This window comes from Scyliorhinus torazame, chromosome 3 (assembly GCF_047496885.1).
Source record: "Scyliorhinus torazame isolate Kashiwa2021f chromosome 3, sScyTor2.1, whole genome shotgun sequence".
Taxonomy (NCBI): Eukaryota; Metazoa; Chordata; class Chondrichthyes; order Carcharhiniformes; family Scyliorhinidae; genus Scyliorhinus; species Scyliorhinus torazame.
Window position 1 is genome coordinate 317,663,545 of NC_092709.1, and position 6,000 is coordinate 317,669,544.

Below are 6,000 nucleotides of genomic sequence, written 5' to 3' on the forward strand. Positions count from 1 at the left end.
CGGGCAGCATAATCAAAGACCCCCCCCACATAGCTTACTCTCTCTTCCAACTTCTTCCATCGGGCAGGAGATACAGAAGTCTGAGAACACTAACAGACTCAAAAACAGCTTCTTCCCCACTGTTACCAGACTCCTAAATGACCCTCTTATGGAGTGACCACATTAACACTACACCCCTGTATGCTTCATCCGATGCCTGTGCTTCTGTAGTTACATTGTCTACCCGGTGTTGCCCTATTATGTATTTTCTTTTATTCCCTTTTCTTTACATGTACTTAATGATCTGCTCGCAGAAAAATACTTTTCACTGTACCTCGGCACACATGACAATAAACAAATCCAATCCAATCCAAAGTCGCCATAGTACCAGGTGACCAAAGGCTGCTTTCCCCTTTGAGGGGGAGAGCTGACTGGGGGTGATTTAACCTGAGGATCACCACACCTCAGACGAGGGGCCTTCATGAATAACCTCAGCCGGTACAGGAATTGAACCCACATGGTTAGCCTCACTCTGCATCAAGAACCAGCTATCCAGCCAGCTGAGCAAAACCAGCCCCATTTAAGACAAAGATTAGCAGAATTTTTTTCTCTTGAGTTTCTGGAACTTTCTTCCTCAAAAGACAGTGGAAGCAGTCTTTGAATATTTTTAAGGCAGAGGTAGATAGATTCATGATAGACAAGGGGGTGAAAGGTTATCTTTCTGCACTGTAGCAATTCTATGGGTAGGCAGGAATGTGGGGTTGAGGTTACAATCAGGTCAGCTATGATCGTATTGAATGATGGAGCAGGCTCGAGGGGCCGAGTGATCTACTCCTGCTCCTAATTCGTCTGTTCATGTTGTTATGGGTCTGGGTTTACAGAACCCCAAAGTGTTTCATGGAGTCTAACCGACCCACAACTGTTAATAGATTGTGGAGTGGGAAGCACACGGTGTACTCTCCAGGTGTGATACAGCAATTATTGGCAAATGGTTTTTAAAACAAAACAATGTTTATTCTATGAACTCAACTTAACCTTTTAAAAACAAACGTTGAATCTCTTAACACTCATTACTTCAAAGATAACCCCAAAAGACTACAACACTAAATAATCCTTCAAACTGTTCCTTCAAACATTCAAAAGACTTCAAACCTTCAAAAACAGATATGAGGTTACATTCAATATATTTATAGTCTTTGGATTTGCAGACATCAACAGACGAGCTCTGTGTTTTCTTCCTGCAGCTCTCAGCAAAACACACAGGCACTCCCAGCTGCTTCCTCAAACTGAAACCAAAAGCAGAAGTGAGCTCAGCTCCCGCCACCCTCTGACATCACTTCAGTAATATGATCAGCTCCATTTCTTAAAGGTGCATTGCTTAACCATCCATTTCTTAAAGGTACTCTCACATGACAATATGACACAATAAAAAATGGGTTTTGTTATCGCCTCGCATTCTTTCACAGATAATGCTCCACTGTCCACCTGCACAAAGAAAGAGGAGCTATTGAGTTGAAGCATTGGAGGACCATTGCTTCCTCTGATGCAGCATAATCCACTGACTTCAGAAGCAGACCGATGAACGGGAGATGATGATAATGTGAAAAATACAAAGGAGTTGATTTGAACCTGCTCTGCCTTGTGGCTCATGGCACCTCTCTGCAAATCTACCATACCTTACCATATCTTGGGGCAACACAGCGGCACAGTGGTCAGCACTGCTGCTTCACAGCTCCAGGGAACCGGATTCAATTCCGGCCTTGGGTGACTGTGTGAGGTTTGCACATTCTCCCTGTGTCTGAGTGGGTTTCCTCCAGGTGCTCCGGTTTCCTCCCACTGTCCAAAGATGTGCAGGTTAGGTAGATTGGCCATGATAAATTGCCCCTAAGTGTCCAAAAGTTTAGGTGCAATTACTGCGTTACGGGGATAGGGTGGAGGTGTGGCTAAAGTAGGGTGCTCTGTCCAAAGGCCGGTGCAGATTTGATGGGCTGAATTGCTGCTTTCTGCACTGTAGGGATTCTCTGATTCTATGATCTGAATAATACAGGTATACACAAAGCTCATAACCGAGAACAAAACAGGGTTAAGATTTTGATGTATGGACATATTACAATGAATCACACAAAAAGTGTGTGGTGTGTTGTCCCTTTGTCACCAAGAATACAGCATTTGAACATTTGAAGCAGTAGGAGCAACCCTGATCACACAACTGTAGCGCACAAAGACTCACGAGAGACGAATAGAGATTAAGTCGATGAGGCTTTATTAAGCGTGACTTGTTCCCCGCAGTTCAGTAGCAGACTGGCGTGCGGGGGAGAACTCCTGGTTCTTATACTCCGCCTTCAGGGCGGAGCTAGAGGTCAACAGCCAACCAGGACCCGGGATCTGTCAGCCAATGACATCACGGCTTCACAGTCCCACATGACCCCTAATGCATACTACAACATTCACCCCTTGTTAAAAATGAACCCGGCGGGGTGGTGCTTCGCATGGTGGTAAGGGTTTACAAGGCTGGTCCTGGGAGGAAAACGTTTGCATGTCATCACAGTATGTACAGAGGTTTTTTTTTTGTTTTGAACTATTTACAGTAAAAAGGGTGAAAAGAAAGAGTTCTCGTTAAAGTCCACAACATTGTAGTGTTACATCGATGCCACGAGTCGGTCGGGCGGTCTGGTCATCCTCGTCGATCGCCTCGGTCCCGGTGGTGGTGCTTGTTCCAGTGTTGTCGTCTCCGGGAGCCTTACGGTTTCTGCTTCAGCTTCACTTCTGGTCGGACCTGGGAGGAGGACCGATCCTCCCGGGAAGGGGGTGCTCGCGGGGTGCGCCGGTGGCAGGGAGGGGGTGATTGGTGTCGGGGGGGTGTGCGTGTTGCCGGCGGGCGCCAGATCTCGCAGGGAGACCGTGTCCTGTCGGCCGTCGGGGTACTCCACGTAAGCGTACTGCGGGTTCGCGTGGATGAGGCGAACCCTCTCGACCAACGGGTCCGACTTGTGCGCCCGCACATGTTTTCGGAGCAAGATGTGTCCTGGGACTGCCAGCCAGGTCGGCAGCGACGTTCCCAAGGAGGACTTCCTGGGGACGACAAGGAGGCGCTCATGAGGCGTTTGGTTAGTGCTAGTACACAGTAGCGACCGGGTGGAGTGGAGAGCGTCCGGGAGGACCTCCTGCCACCGTGAAACTGGGAGGTCCCTGGACCGTAGGGCCAGTAGGACGGTCTTCCAGACCGTGCCGTTCTCCCTCTCTACTTGCCCGTTCCCCCGGGGGTTGTAGCTGGTCGTCCTGCTCGAGGCTATATCGTTGCTGAGCAGGAACTGGCGCAGCTCGTCACTCATGAAGGAGGACCCCCTGTCGCTGTGGACGTATGCGGGGCAACCGAACAGTGTGAATATGGTGTTAAGGGCTTTAATGACTGTGGCCGCTGTCATGTCAGGGCAGGGGATGGCGAAGGGGAAACGGGTGTACTCGTCCACCACATTCAGGAAGTATGTGTTGTGGTCGGTGGAGGGGAGGGGCCCTTTGAAATCCAGACTAAGGCGTTCAAAGGGACGGGAAGCCTTGATCAGGTGCGCACCATCCGGCCTGAAAAAGTGCGGTTTGCACTCTGCGCAGATGTGGCAGTTCCTTGTGACTGTACGGACCTCCTCCACAGAGTAGGGGAGGTTGCGGGACTTTATAAAGTGGAAGAACCGAGTGACCCCCGGGTGGCAGAGGTCCTCGTGAAGGGTTTGGAGGCGGTTAATTTGTGCGTTGGCACATGTGCCGCGGGCGGCTCGTTCAGCTTTCCGGGACGGTACAGGATCTCATAGTTGAAGGTGGAGAGCTCGATCCTCCACCTTAAGATCTTGTCGTTTTTAATTTTGCCCCGCTGTGCATAATCGAACAGGAAGGCTACCGGCCGTTGGTCCGTGAGGAGAGTGAATCTCCTGCCGGCCAGGTAATGCCTCCAATGTCGCACAGCTTCCACTATGGCTTGGGCTTCCTTTTCCACTGAGGAGTGGCGGATTTCTGAAGCGTGGAGGGTTCGGGAGAAAAAGGCCACGGGCCTGCCCGCTTGGTTAAGGGTGGCCGCTAGAGCTACATCGGAGGCGTCGCTCTCGACCTGGAAGGGGAGGGACTCGTCGATGGCACGCATCGTGGCCTTTGCGATATCCGCTTTGATGCGGCTGAAGGCCTGGCAAGCCTCTGTCGACAGAGGGAAGGTCGTGGTCTGTATTAGGGGGCGGGCCTTGTCTGCGTACTGGGGGACCCAATGGGCGTAATATGAAAAGAACCCCAGGCACCGTTTTAGGGCTTTTGAGCAGTGCGGGAGGGGAAATTCCATGAGGGGGCGCATGCGTTCGGGGTCGGGGCCTATTATTCCATTGCGCACTACATATCCCAAGATGGCTAGCCGGTTTGTGCTAAAAACGCACTTGTCCTCGTTGCATGTGAGGTTCAAGGCTTTAGCGGTCTGGAGGAATTTTTGGAGGTTGGCGTCGTGGTCCTGCTGATCGTGGCCGCAGATGGTTACGTTGTCGAGGTTCGGGAACGTGGCCTGCAACCCGTGTTGATCAACCATTCGGTCCATCTCTCGTTGGAAGACCGAGACCCCGTTTGTGACGCCAAATGGGACCCTTAGGAAGTGGTATAATCGCCCGTCTGCCTCGAAGGCTGTGTACTTGCGGTCACTTGGGCGGATGGGGAGCTGATGGTAGGCGGACTTGAGGTCCACGGTGGAGAAGGCCTTATATTGGGCAATCCGATTGACCATGTCGGATATGCGGGGGAGAGGGTACGCATCTAGTTGTGTGTACCTGTTGATGGTCTGGCTATAGTCTATGACCATCCTTTGCTTCTCCCCTGTCTTTACTACTACCACCTGTGCTCTCCAGGGACTGTTGCTGGCCTGGATTATGCCTTCCTTCAGTAGCCGCTGGACTTCGGACCGAATGAATGTCCGGTCCTGGGCGCTGTACCGTCTGCTCCTAGTGGCGACGGGTTTGCAATCCGGGGTGAGGTTTGCAAACAAGGATGGGGGCTCAACCTTGAGGGTTGCGAGGCCGCAGATAGTGGGTGGGGGTATTGGGCCGCCGAATTGGAAGGTCAGGCTCTGCAGATTGCACTGGAAGTCTAATCCCAGTAATGTGGACGCGCAGAGTTGGGGAAGGACGTAGAGCCTGTAGTTTTTAAACTCCCCCCCTTGCACCGTTAGGGTCACTATGCAGAAGCCTTTAATCTGTACGGAGTGGGATCCTGCAGCTAGGGAAATCTTTTGCGCACTGGGACGGATGGTCAAAAAACAGCGTCTTACCGTGTCGGGGTGGATGAAGCTTTCCGTGCTCCCAGAGTCGACCAGGCATGGTGTCTCGTGCCCATTTATCAGCACCGTTGTTGTCGTCGTCTGGAGCGTCCGGTGCCGTGCTTGGTCCAGCGTCATTGAGGCCAGACGTGATCGTAGTGCTTGAGCGTCTTCCTCGAACCCCGTGGAGCCGTCGACACTGGGGTCCGTTGTTGCCGTCCAAGATGGCGGCAGGGGTGAACAAGATGGCGGTGGGGGTGAACAAACTGGCCGCCCCCATGCATCGCACATGGCTGTGGGGTCACAAGATGGCGGCGGGGGTGGACAAAATGGCCGTCCCCATTCGTCGCACAGGTCTGGGGGGTCCCAAGATGGCGGCGCCCCTCCTCCCCTCGTGGTGGCCGGGACCCAAAATGGCGGCGCCTGCGGGTCGCACATGGGGCGCTGGGGGGGTTGGGGAGCGTTAGAAACGCGCAGGTCACCTTGTTCTCCGGGGACAGCGGTGGCCGGGACCCAAACTGGTTGCGCCTGCGGGTCGTACATGGGGCGCTGGGGGGGTTGGGGAGCGTTAGAAGCGCGCAGGACACCTTGTTCTCCGGGGACAGCGGCGACCTCCCGGGACCGGCACACAGCCGCGAAATGGCCCTTTTTCCCGCAGCTCTTACAAATCGCTGCGCGGGCCGGGCAGTGCTGCCGGGGGTGTTTCGCCTGGCCGCAGAAATAGCAGCGGGCTCCCCCGGGAC